We start from the raw sequence: 14,757 nt of genomic DNA on the forward strand, positions 1-14,757 counted from the left end.
TTCTGGAGGCCATCTGCTAACTTCAGGATGCTTGGTAACATGTTTTAACACAAGATTTTAAAATGTAGTAATTCACAAGAATTACAGCCACTGCTATCACCAGCTTCTACATCAGAGATGCCTGCCTGGGAGGTAAGAATGCTTAATAATTATTGGGGAATATGGAAATCAGAAAGGAAAAAAAAAAAAGGCACGCTTAGTGCAGAAAAAATGCTAACCCAGGAAATGACTTTGGAAGCTTCGAAAACACAATAGGTTTTTAAAACATTTTCAGATTTATGAAATATTGTGCTACACAATTACAATTGTGTTTTGACATGTGGTGCTGCATGTAATTCTTTGGGGGAGAGAAAGGAAGCTCTTTTATACACAGGGTCCTAGAGAGGGATACAGTCTGTGTGTTACACCTCTTTACAGCACTGTCAGGAGTTTTGTAACTGAGACCAACTACTTGCCTTTGAAGCTCAAAAATAAATAGACGTGAGCTTTGCATTGGTTTAAGTGAAGTTTTGTGTTTGGTTTCAGCAGGGATTGAGCGGTGCACGCTCCACCCTAATTAACAACAGATACAACAAAAAATGCCGTGTAAGCCTTGCATTTATCAAGACATGGGCCAACACTGCATACACTGTATGTTTCACATAGAAAAAAGGAATCTAAATATCCCAACCTTTTTTTGAGCATCCCCAAGAATATCTTGATTAAATAATTGGGAAAAATAAATCTCACAGAGAAGGGAGCTGAGAAACCATTATTTGGGGAATCTTTATAACAAGGGTGCTGTCTTCGGCTGGGAAGATGGTCTCCTTTCTCCTAAGTCAACTGGTGACAACAATGTAATTGGTATCACACCGCCATATGGTGATTGAGATCATATTAATAGAATTACATGAATAACTATTGGGGAGGTTCTGTTCACAAATACGATATTACGTAAAAGTGTGAAGCGAAGCCATGTCATTATGGGACATTTCTGAACAAGAGAGAGCTGACAGACTTTGTTATTCACAGACAAGGTAAGGAAGTAGCCGAGGTGGTCACCTTATCTGAATAAAAACAGAAAGCAAGGTAATTTAATGTGTGGAAACTGGAACCCATCAAAAGATATTTTTAAAAAAATGTTTTTAAGATTTTCATGTAACAGTGTAATTCTTAAGGGTGCAGGAACCCGCCTTATTTTAATGTGTCTCATCAGCAGTGAGGATGGTGCCTTGAATATATAACCGCTCTCTAAATGTTTACTGAATGTGTGAATGGATCCATTAAATCAGGTTAGAATTTGCTAATAAATCCTTTTTCTAATGTGTTCCAACAAAAATGTGCGTTTATAAAAATAATAATATGGAAAAGGTGTAAATATATTTATGGCCCCTAATCTCATATCCACAGTGACAAAGTAAAATATTTCTGTCTCTATAGGAATAAAAACAAGCTTCTATTGGTACAGTGCTTTAGAGTTTATAAAGCAATTTCCCGTACTTATCTCTTTGTAATTTTCATAACATCCCTTTGAAATCGGCAATGATATCTTTTGACTTTTTTTTTTTTTAATTAAGAGTAAATATCCCATCCCAGAGAGAGGATGCGATTAGCTCAAGGTCTCAGGAATAGAAAGGGGCAGAGACAGGGATCAATGAAGGACCTCACCTCTAGCACCCTTTCCCCTGCCCATGAAGAGGCTTTTCAGCAGACTGATTCATAGCCCAGTAGGAAGGATCATGTGCACCCCAGACCCCTGACCAAAAAGGTCAAGAAACAACATCCCTGTCTCTGCCCCCAGCCAGGAGATTTAATAGAAAGGATAAATGATCTGAATCTTCAGTGCCAAGAAGCATTTAAGTTTAGGGCTTTCCGAGACAATATGCAAAATGATAATGCTAGTAGCCATCAATCATAATTATTTTAAAATTCAATAAACATTTAGTGAGTACTTTCTTTGTGTCGGGGCATCATGCCAGGGGCTGAAAAAGCCTTACTTTATTGAATCCTCTCAATGCAGCTCTCTGAGAGAGGCACGCATGTTCACGTATTGAGGTCACTGGCATTTGGAGAAGGTAAATGATGCAGCCTTAAGTCCGAGAGTCAGGGTTAAAGACAGAGTCCCACCTGGGTTTGCAAAGACTGTGCTCTTTCTTCTGTTATCTGGATGGGGACACCAAGTGCATTAATTAAAAATTGATTAAGAGTGGATGGCATATCCAAATATTGGCGTTTATTAAGTGCGGTATTAGTTCATCAGGAAGAGAGGTATCTGAATTAGCATGTTCAGAGAAGTCTCTGTAGACGAAGGGAAAAATCTGTTAGGCTGAGAATAACTATAATAGTTATGACAGTAAACACAGCAAGAGCTAACATTTGTTGGGTGCTTGCTAGGTGTGGACACAGTTTTGAGTCTTTTACAGCAGCTGACTCATTTAATCCTCACGACAATTAAGAGGTAAGGCACTATTGTGGTCCCATTCTATAGGTCACAAACTTGAGTCTCAGAATGGCTAAGCCACGAGGAACAGCAGTGATGGCTTTCTTCTCAGGGACTGACTGGTCCTCTATCTTCAAAGATGGAGTATTTTTGCTATTTATATAATTAAGTGAAATTTGCTTGGTTGTTTGCAAAAACATTCACCTGAAAAGAAAGTGATTTTTTTTTCTCTTTTCGAAATGCACAAGCCCCAAATCCTGATGACGTGAACCACACCTTCAGATGGACAATAAGATGGTCATGGTTATCTCCTCCAAGGCTGGAAATAATATTGAACTACCCATATCAATGGAGGGCTCATCACGGATTTCAAGGTTTGATATTAATGTAGAAATTTTTGGAGAATCCACAGGGGGCATCCACAGAAAACCAAGCTGGAACTTTGGAATATATGGAATCAAAACATGCTTGATCTCAATGGTCACAAAGAAGGGGAGTGAAAATCAAAAAGGGGCAAAAAGAGTACATCAGTTCACAGGTTACTACTCTTCCCTCTCAGGGCTGCTTTTTCTGTCCCCCATCCCTCCCTGCATCCTCTTGAACCCCTGAAACCCTCCTGGCCTCTGTTCTCTTAATTGTCTCTCCTTAATTAGCTCTGGTGGTCAGGTTCTATGGATTCCAAATCCTCAACACCACTTGCAGCTGCCTGACCCCTCTACTCTTGCTATGTTGTTATAACTAAGACCTTCACCTCCTTGCCAGGACTTCTGGCCTCCCACCTCTGATTTGAAGGCATTCTCCATGCTGTCACCAAAGAAATTTTAACTCTGAATTTGTCACTTCCTCTCTCTCAAACATTCAAAGGCTCCCCATTGCTTTTCTAGTAAAATACAATCTTCTTAGCCTAACTTTTGAGGCCTTCCAAGGGGTAGCCCAAATTATGTATTCTGTCATATTTCTCCCTTTACCTTTCATGTTGTCTCTCAAATCAAACCAAATAACTCTTCTTCCCACTTTCACCTAAACAATATTTAGTTTTCTAGTCATCATAAAAATATTATACTATGGTTCACAATAAACAATTTATAAAATACAGAAGAAAAGAATAAAGAAGAAATAAAAATTTCCTGCAATCTGAACACCCAGATATAATCCTTCAGAAGTAATAAATATGTTGGTTCATTTTTCTGTATGTATATATAACATAATAGATATCAATATACATGACAAACCTGAGATCACTGTATAAGAACAATTCTGTATTCCAGTTTTTTTTTCCATTGAGCAATATCGTATGAGCATTTTGTCACATCCTTAAATATCCTTAAAAATCCTAAAGTGAAGGAGTTATTTTAGAAGAGTGCCTGGGATGTATCAGGTGCATGATAAATGTTAGAATGTTAGTTCTCATCATTAATATTAGCTAGTATTCTCTGAAAATGGGATGTTTAATAATTGTATAATATTTGATTATATAGATATTCAGCAATTAATTTGAAATATCCCTTGTTAAACACTCAGTCTGTTCCTAATTTTATGTTACCATAAACAATCCTGCAATGACTCTCTACATGTCTGTGTGCATATCTGCAGATGCATGTGTGTATATATGTGTAGGTGTGTATGCCTTCGTGTGTGTGTATATATGCATGTATGTGTGCATGTCTGCATATATATGTGTGTATACATGTGTGTTTGTGCATGTATGCATCTGATGTCTGCTTAGCATGTTGGAAGAGTTTCCTATTGCCCATAAATTTTCTATTTTTTTCTTCTTCAACTGTTCTGAGTTTATTTTCTGTCACTTAACAACTTGAAAGAGATCTGACCCAATACATTTGCTCAAAGTCTCCAATCTCAAAGGGGGGCAGAGGTAATCTCTTACTGTAAATAGCAGACCTGCTTTGGGGGAAGGTTCTACTAGCTCAGCACCCGCTTTTAGTATGTCAGGGTCCCAGAGTTTTGGCCCAGGGTTGGGTCCAAATACTGGTTGAGGAAGAAGACAGGGCTACCTCCCGGCTGCAGGGCGGGAGTTCTCGGGAAGAAAAGAATTGCCCGCAAACATAAGGATGTGGATAGAATGTGCAAGGGCTTCGCCGGGGTCAGGGCCTAGGAGGGTGTGGTTTTGCAAGGTGGAGGCTGGAGGCATGGGGGACATTTGGTGTTTGCTTTTGACCAAGCCTGTGGGGGGGAGAGAGTGGATGAGGATGCCGAGCCAGTCTGGAAGCCCACCAGGAGCTTCTAACATATGCGATCACCGCCCCCTTGCTCACATTGTTATCATTTGGCCAATTTGATAAATATAAATGAGCATGTATTTATAATTCAATTCTTATACCCTTGATTAACAATAACAAGTTTTCTTGATATATACATGTTGCTGCTTCGTATTTCTTCACTGCAGACAGAACTGGCTGCATAATTTGCGGGGCTCAGTGCAAAACAAGAGTGCGGAAGCCCCTTGTTCAAAGATCACTAAGAATTTCAAGATGGTGACAGCAAAGAATTTAACCCAACATGAAGCCCTTCCAAGCACAGGGCCTGTGCAACTTCTTAATCATACAACCATGAAGCCGGCCCTGACTGCAGGTTGTAGTCTCATGTTTTTGACCATTTTTATATCAGCGTTCTTTTTCTTGATGTTTTTCCAAGCTCTTTATATAGCAAGCGTATTCATATTTTGCCACATTCCTTGCAAAAGTCATGTTTCCCGTGAGTGTGTGATTTACAAGAATGGAATGCATCACAGAGGGGCATCTCATCCTTGCATGGGGGTCATGCAATCTCTACGTTGCTCCAATCCTTGTAGAAAAGCCAAGGTCAACACCGAAGCTTTGATCACACTGTTTTCTCTCTCTACCCAAAGCGCCCGTCTCCTCCCAATTCATCCCTGTGATCTCACCATCCTTCAAGGTCTGACTCTGCTGTCACATCACCCAGGAAGCGTCCCTGACACTTTGGCTAAGTCACTGCAACCCTAGATACTCTTCTAGATTCCTCTAAGACAGAATCTGCTTCAATTGTATGTTATCCTTCCCTGGGTCTGTAGTTCCGTCCCTCACAGAGCAAGTCCCTTCATGTCAAGGACCCTGGTTTGTTCATTGTTAACCTTGTATGTCTTACTAATATTTTACTTTAACATTAGTAGTTAACATTTATTGAGCACCTACTACAAGCCAGGCTCTCCTCCAAATACTCATCTGCATGATAACCGGCAATTTCTGAATGCTTCTAGGATGGCAGACAACCCTGGCTGCAAATCAAAATTAGGGCCTTATTCTGTTCTGACTTCCAACGATGTTACATCTCATCGAAACCCATTCTTGGGTGAGCCCCCAAGTGCTCCATGAATGTCAGACATCATCAGCACCATCATCATCATGGACATTTACTGGGTGCTCAGCATGAGGCAGGCAAGCCTGGCTCATTTAACCCTGAAACAAATATAGAAAGTGGAGAGTTTTATTAACCGCATGGCACAGATGAGAAATGGAGGCTTAGGGCACTGGAGTCAGCTATTAGCAACATTGGGTTGTAGACGCAGGCCGTCTGCTTCCAGGGTGCTTGCTTGTGCCATCGTGGGGACTCCCCTCACCTTGAGCAAGAGAGGAAGCTGCCAGCGGCTCAGAGTCAAGGTGGTGGGTGTGGGGTAGCAATGATGAACGGGACGGAAGGCGGCAGGGAAAAACCTCTAAAAGAATGACATAGCCCTGAGGACACGACAAAAACTGATTAGAACCAACTAGGTCCAAGATGGCAGAAGTTTCGAGTTCCAGGAGACCTTGAGCCCATTATATGCTCATTGTAATACATTAGCTAAACGACAGACCCACAGGTACCATGACAGTTGCACGACTGACCATAAAAGGCCAAAAAGTGGGCAGTGGTCCAGTTCCTGGAAATCCCCACTCCTTCCCCCAAATAGTTGGAATGATCCCCCCACTCATTAGCCTATGAAATTACGCAGCCCATAAAAACCAACCACCACAGATTTCGAGGCTGCTCTCACCTTCTGAAACAGCCCACATTCCTCCTGTGGAATGTGTATCTCTCAGGAAACCTGCTTTCACTTTACTATGGCTCGCTCTTGAATTCTTTCCTGCGTGAAGCCAAGGACCCTCACTTGGCGGCCCATCCCAAGGAAGTCACCCAAGACCTGTGACAGGAGCGTCCTCTCGCGCCCCATTTTCCTGCAACACCAGTGCAGTAAAGGATCACTCCTCTTGTTTGTTTCACTGCCATGGCCTCATCTGGACTCTAACGTGGTCATGCAGAGAGGCTGCTGAGGAGGAAACTCTACGCAGAGGACCATAGAAGAAAACACAAAGTTGCTTCTCAAAACGCAGAGTTGAGAGAAGACTTCAGGGATGTGTGTTCCCAGAGGGTGGTCCATTGCTATAAGAACACATGGTATTTATTTAAACAATTAGCTAACATTTATTGAGCTTCCTGGACGCTAGGCACAAAGTATTTTGAATGGATGAGGCTCCTGGGGATCAGAGAAATCAAGACACTCACCCAGAGTTAGAGAGCGAGTGACAAAAACCCAGAGCGGGGACTGCCACCTTCAACTGTCTGACCTCAGTTGACGCTTTTCAGGGACTATTTTTTGAGCAAAACAATAGCATGCCGGGACCTGGACAAGGCGCTAGGAATACGAAATGATTAAGGCAGGGAGAGCCCTGCTCTCCAGGGGCTCAGAGCTTGGGGGAGGATAAAGTCTCATCAACAGAGAGTTACAATTCACCCAAACAGAAGCAATGGCAGAGGTCAGGTCTCTGAGCAGCTCCTGAAGTACAGTACCCGGGCCCTAAGGAGGAGACTGGGTGAGTGGATTGAGAAAGCCTCCTGAGTCCATGCTTCTTTCTACAGACCACTGTCATGGTCAAACGCAGACATTTGTGAACTCAGCCACTGCCTGAGCTGGAAAAGCCATCCCGCAAAATTATTCATTCAATCCTTGGGCTTAAGAGCCTCACCTTTCATCTACTATCGAGCCATCAATTCCTCCATCCACCCATTTTTTTCACTCATTCATCTCCTTCCTCATTCATTCTTTCATTGATTTGTTAAAACATATATTAGGTTCCCAGTGTAGCAGAAATGGATTTAGACACCGGGGAAAATGTATAACTAAAATTACCGTTTAAACAAAATGAATTCCAGAAACAAAAAGTCACTGCCTGCTCCTGATATATAGGTTACCGCTTTCATTTTGCACTGCTTGATCCAACGAATTAAGACTAATGTGATTTGTAGACACTGTAGCTAAATCAAGTTGAGGAAGTGTTGGTCCTGAACATGCTTTCATGAAATGACCTCCAAAATGTTATGTATTTCCAAGTCCCAAACTCATTCTCTCTAACCCACATGGCTTTTTTAGTTACCTATTGTAAAATCTTCCAAGGCCCTATAGATAATGACCGACATATTACAATGTCATTTATTTTTACAAATTGCTGTCATTCAAAAACAAAATTGATAAGATTCTTCAAGATATGAATCTTTAACGTGAGGTACTGTAATGTCTTAGATAACATATCATAAGATAAATAAAGGTAATTTAAAGGTCGTCTTTCCTGCTCTTATATTCATTTTGACATACACCAGTATTAAACTGGTTTTCTGTAATTTAATAAAGAAAATGTTCAAACATCTCTGATACGCCCTCTCAACATAAAATGAGGGGGAAAAGAAGAGCAAAATGTCGTATCACCGTCTTTTAATTGATATCTCATCCTTTGCTTAAATTACATGTCAGTATGAACTGTCTATTTTAAGGAGAATATTGATATTTTATTCCCATCACATTTTTTCCTGTGGAAGGAATAAAACATTAAAATGGTGATTACATATGAATCACATCTTATACATTGGTGGCATAGTATAATTAGCAAAATAATTTTTACCACTTGTAATACAGTTTTACAAATCAGAGCCATCCTTCCACTGGAAGCTGTGTTTAACTCAAAAAATTCAACTGGATGATATGTGCAAGAGATGCAGAAAGAAATTACTTCCGCAAAACTTGTGTCTTATGGTACCTGTGCGGTGAGGAGCATCTCGGTTAAACCCATCCCTGTATCAATCTCCAGGGCAGGAAATGGATGCATTCACTCAGAAGTTTGAATGGGATTCCCTGCAGCCACTGAAACCCAAGGCAGGGCTAAGAATGAGTGGAAAAAAGAGAGCTGTAGCACCCTAAGGAAGTGATATTGGGATGGGGGCCACCTCCATTTCTGTAGTCACATCGGCGGAAGAGAGAACACTGAGAAACAAACCGTTCCGAGTCGCCACCCTCATGGTGACACGACTTACTTCCCATTCATCAACCCATTTACTCATTTACACACACAACCTGGAATAGGTTTCCATTTCTCTTCTCCAATTTTACATATCTTTACATTTTTCAACGCATATTTATCATTTCTACAGAAATAATAAAGTTATTTTTGTCCTTTAATGAAATTAGGAAGATAATAGAAATCAAATGAAACAGAGAGGAGGGAAGAGGACCTGTTTGTCTCAGGTGAGAAGACGGTGAGAATCGGCAGGCAGAGATGAATTTGACCGTGGGCGGGGGGAATCACCGTACCGGAAGTACCCAGGGACCTAGACTGCCCATGCCCACACAGCCTCATCACTTTACTACCCAAAACTCCCAATCCACATGTTGACTTAAGAAGCTGTTTCCAGACCTGATCCCAGTACATCTAGACTCAAGTTTTGCATTTACGATAGTATGACTTGTAGATAGTTATACAAACATGACCCACACCCGGCACCTCACCATTATCCCACGGCAAGTTCCCTGACCGTGGTGGAGTATAGGGAAAGATTTTAGAGTCTGAACAACCTGAATCTGAATCCTGAACTTCTGTCTCCTCCTTCTATAGCAGGCATCGCAACCCAACCTGCCTCCGAGGGTTATTGCAAGAATCAAATGAGAGTTAACGCAGGCAAAACACTGAGTACAGCAACTGGCATGTCGTAGTTTGTTTATTTTGTGTTTATTTTTACTTCTCATTTCTGAGTCCCCACTACCCAACACAATGTCTTGCATAATGAAGGTAAGCAACAAATGTTTGTTGAATTTGGTTGACTAGAGATTGGATCCAATTGCAAAACCCTTGGAAAGAAAAAAAGAAATAAAAGGAAATCCATAGTTTTTAAATTCGGCTTTTATACCTCCTGTCAGAAGACAGGCTTACTTCATTGACTGAACAAATGCATATTAAGATCCTACTCTGTGTCCCATGAAGTACTGGGGACACAGAGATAAAGGAGTTCTCAGCCTGACTCCCCTGAGGTCACAGTCTTTTAGGCAAGGCAGACATCAAATAAACACATGGCCTCATGCGTTGGAAGGACCAAGGAGGTCTGAATAGGGCAAGCAGGGTAGAAAGAGGGCAGAAGTCAAGTCCCCCTTAAAACCAAAATCCTTCTCATGACCCACAAACACCCTCACCCCTGCCACCTCTAGGACCTGATTTCCCACAATCCTGCCCTTCGAGCACGTTGCTCCCTCCCCTTCCCACTGTCCTCCTGCCTGGTCCTCTAGCACGTCAAACAAGGCTCACCTCAGGGCCTTTGCATCTGCTGTTCTCTCTCCCTGTGATGCTTTTTCCTTCACACCTGCATGCCTCACTCCCTGCAATGGTTTATTTCATGTGTCAAGTTGACTGGGCCACGTGGTGCCCAAACATTTGATCAAACATTATTCTGAATGTGCCTGTGAGTGTGTTTCTAGATGAGATTAACATTTGAATCAGTAAACCGAGAATAGCAGATTGCCCTCCCCAAGGTGGGTGGGCCTCATCCAATCAGTTGAAGGTCTGAACAGAACCAAAGACCAGGGAAGAGGAGACTCCTCCTGCCTGACTGATTGAGCTGGGACATTGAGCTATTTTTACAGCCTTCAAACCTAAACTGAAATATCAGCTCTTACTGGGTCTTGAGCCTGCCGGCTTTTGGATTGGAACTCACACCTGGACCTCAGGCCTTCAGACTCCAATGAGGACTCTGTCATCAGCTTTCCTGTGTCTCCAGCTAGCCCACTGCAGATGTTGGGACCTGTCAGCCTCCATAATTGTGTAACCAATTCCTTATAATAAATCTTATACATATTATGTCTATACACGCGCACGCACATTGTACTGCACGCACACACATGCACGCACATCCCATTGGTTCTGTTTCTCTGGAGAACTCTGACTAACACACCCCCTTACTTTATGCAGGTCTTTTTGTGACCTTCCCTGTCAAGCATCTGAAAGAGCAGGTCCTCCTACCCTCTACCCCTTGCCCTGCTCTTTCCCTTCATACATGACACAACCCAACACCCCAGAGCACGTGGATTTTTTATTGGCCGTTGTCTGATGCCCTTTCTGGAATATCAGCTCCATGAGAGAAAGGACTTTGCCTATATGATCCGTTAACATGTCCCAGGTGCCTGTGACTGTGCCAGGCACACTGCAGGCCTTCATAAATGTTTGATGAATGAATGAATGAAAGCTGTAGTGGGAGCTGGGATCTGAAACTTCCAGCATCAGTGTAATTCAAACTGGGGTCCAGAGATGCACCCCAATGTTCATAGCAGCACTATTTACAGTAGCCTAGATATGGAAGCAACCTAAGTGTCCATCACAGATGAATGGATAAAGAATGTGTGGTATATATATATACAATGGAATATTACTTAGCCATAAAAAAGATTGAAATCTTGCCATCTGCAGCAACAAGGATGAACTTGGAGGGCATTATGCTAAGTGAAATAAGTCAGAGAAAGACAAAAACTGTATGATATCGCTTATATGTGGAATCTAAAAAATACAACCAACTAGTGAATATAATGAAAAAGAAGCAGACTCACAGATACAGAGAACAAACTAGTGGTTACCAGTGGGGAGGAGGGGCAATATAGGGATGGGGTCGTGGAGGCACAAACTATTGGATGTAAGATGGGGTCAAGGGTATATTGTACAACACAGGCGATATAGCCAATATTTTGTAATAATTGGAAATGGAAAGCAACCTTTAAAATTTTATGAAAACTTAAAAATAAAGGTCCAGAGAGAAAGGGATGCTGTCATTTTCTTCCTGGTCCCACATTTCAGGAAGGAAATAAAGTTTGCCAAACAAAAAGATTCCTCCGCAATGAAACGGGTTGTGGAGTCTGGGCTATTTTTTTTTCTTTCTTTAGGAAGCTGTAAGGAGAACTCTGTTTATCTTTTTCCCCAGCACTGCCAGCACTGTAAGGGGTAGCCTGTAAATAGGAAAGAGGACATAAAGCTGAAGAGTGCCAACCTTCTCTTCCCCACCGAGGCTTCTGCTCGGGCCTGCTTAGCATTTCAATCTACATAAACTCAATGGGCCATAGAACCCTCTTTTATACACACTCACCAATTAACGTTACTCTTTAACAGGAAGAAGTGTAGGAGATTTTTTTTTTTTAAAGTTGGCTTCAGAGTAACATGCTTAATCACGAAAACCTGATGTTATTGAGTGCAGTGCAATGGAAGGCAGTTTGGAAAGTTACACTCAGCATTTTTATGTTTATTTTTCAGCGACCTTACAGATGCCTGTAAAAGCCTCCTTGGATGGCTTTTAAGGCCTTCCATGATCTGACCCTCCACTATCTCTGCCACCTTCCTCTTACTCCATCTCTCTGGGCTTTCTGAACTCTAGTCACACTGAAATTCTCAGACCCTTTGGCACACACTTCAGTGTCATGCTTCTTGATTTTTCCGATACCATTCCTTTGATCCTTCCTCCCTCTCTCGGGTCACTGACATTATTTTTAATCTTTCAGTACTCACACCCCTCACAGACATCAATGCCACATTCGGTTTTCCTGTCTCCCCCAGCATGACTCTTGTCCCCCATTATACCTTTCCTCTGTTTTTCACAGTAACTGTTCATTTCCAGGTCTGCCTCTCTGTACATAGTGGAGACATATGGTCAGCCTGCCCAGCAGAAATCCCCTTCACCAAACAAGAGCCTCAACTTTCATCTGGGCAACCCCACTCTCCCCACCTGTGGTTAAAGTGTTGTAGGTGGGTCTTTCCAAGGCCTAAACCAATCAGTGCTCAGTGTGTTGGTCTCCCTGATTGGCTCGAGGATGGACATGTGACCCAGTTTGGTCCAGTCAGAGAGTCTCCGGACTACTGTCAAAACTACCAGAGGAGACATTGAAAGGGAGTGTGGAATGAGACCTGGGGGAGCTGTTTTGCCATCACTGGGGCAGAAGAACCAGCAGAGAAGGCACACAGCCTGAGCAAAAAAACACACCCTGCCAACAGCATTCAGTGCTTGAATCCAGCCATGCCTGATGCCAGATCTACCCTTGAGCTTCCCAGTTAAGTAAGCCAAACAGGTGATATTATTTGCAATAGAAGCTATCCAACTGAAATGCCCACCCCCTGACCATGAGATTAGAAGCTTCTAGAAGGCAGGCTGTCTATCCAGTTGACCGTAGCATCATCCTACCCATTTACTGCAATGCTTTGCACATAGTAAGTACTCATTTAATGCTTGTTGAATATAGTCAATGCAATAAAAAAAATTTGCTTTTTAATAACTTGGCTGTGCTCACTGGCCAAAATTACCTTAGTTTTCATTTGACATAATTATGAAATAACACCTTCAACCAATGTAGTGTATAAAAAGTGCTGGTGAGGACATTTGTCTTCATTTAAGTGTTTCTTAAATATTACTTGTCCTGCTTGTTGGAGAAAAAAATATTCAACTGCATTAATGTTTTTTGTGTTGAATATGAGATGAAGCTCCTAAAAACTAATTTTCCAGATTATTTATTTTATCTTTAGTGCCCTTAATTCCACATGTGTGAAAAACATATAATTAGACCCACACTATTAGTACTGAATAAAATTTTATATTATTCAAGTGTAGTGATAGATAAATTGGCACTAGACTCATGTACACAAATGAGGCTTTTGAACTTCAGTGTGATTTCAATTATCTCACTTTAACATCAGAAGTGCTCAGCAAAATGCCTAGATTCTGCATTTGCTAAATATTTCTCCCCCTCTACCCTTAATCCAGTAAAACACCCCACAGGATAAATTGCTATGGACACAGGATTTTTTTCAGTCCATGAAAAGCATGTGATCTTTCCAGCAGAGAGATGGCAACAGGAGAGTGGTTCCCAAATTCTGTTCAAGGGAACACTAGTGCTTTGAGACGCTCCTTGAAAAACGAACTGCACCGTCAAATGGATTTGGGTGGCGCTACATCGGACAACCCCTCTTAAACTGTCATGAGGTACATTAGGATGTTAAAGGCTCTGAGAAGTCCTGCATCTAGAAAGTCCACAAAATGTTGTTCCAGCTAGCATTCCTTATGCTTTGCTGACCGTGGGGACCCTTTCTGGCTCAATGCTTATTAACATCTATCAACAGTCCAGGAGATGGTGCCCTACCAACTGAACATTAGCTGGACATTTGTCTTCCCTGCCTATTTGTAGCTCAAGGGAGCTGAGCCACCCTCATCCCTTCTGATCTGTTTCCTCAGATGAACAAGAGTGTGAAAAAAAAATTTTTGGAGTAATTGTTTAAGGAGCGAATGAGGAACCTGTCCAGCCTCCCCCGTAGAACAGAGTTTTCCATTTATTCTCTTTTTCTCCATGCGAATGGAGAAAGGATTTTCTCGAGCACTGTCAGTGCTCTAGTGAATACGCCGATTCATGTGTCAGCTAGACCATCCCAGCCCCTCACAGGTTTAGTCAACCTGTTTAATCCCCACTTCTGACATCTGCAAATCCCTGGCCAATCCTCGCCATCTTTGTACCTGTGTTCATGTGCACTGTCTCTTTTTCACTCTGACGTTAAACTCAGTCCTTTTACTGCTTTTTAGAAAAAAACAACCCACCCACAGCAAGCACTCATGAGATGGTGACATGACCACAGGTGTGGATGTGTCCTGGGAGCACATGCCAAAGGCCAGTCCTCACCATGTAGGAGCACTTACTGCAACATCCCAAGGAAATTGACCGCCGTGGGAAGGATCCCACAGGTACACAGGGATGTGTGGAGTGGGAGGGCATCCCACTCTTACCCAGTGACAGCCAGAATGGCTTTCCACAGAGCATGACCTTCATTCAACCTCAGTGGGAATGCAGGATTTAGTTATTCCCTTAGGAAAGGGTTTGAGGAAGGACATCCCAGATGAAAGGAAAGGCCCAGGCCAACTGGCGAATGGCTAGGGTTTTAGCTTCTTGATGAAAATCATAAGGTTGGTGGGAGAATTAAATGAGTTAATATGTGGAAAGGGCTTAAAACCGCGCTTGGCACAAGGTGAGGCTTCAGTAAGCGTAGCTG

This window comes from Delphinus delphis, chromosome 2 (assembly GCF_949987515.2).
Source record: "Delphinus delphis chromosome 2, mDelDel1.2, whole genome shotgun sequence".
Classification (NCBI taxonomy): Eukaryota; Metazoa; Chordata; class Mammalia; order Artiodactyla; family Delphinidae; genus Delphinus; species Delphinus delphis.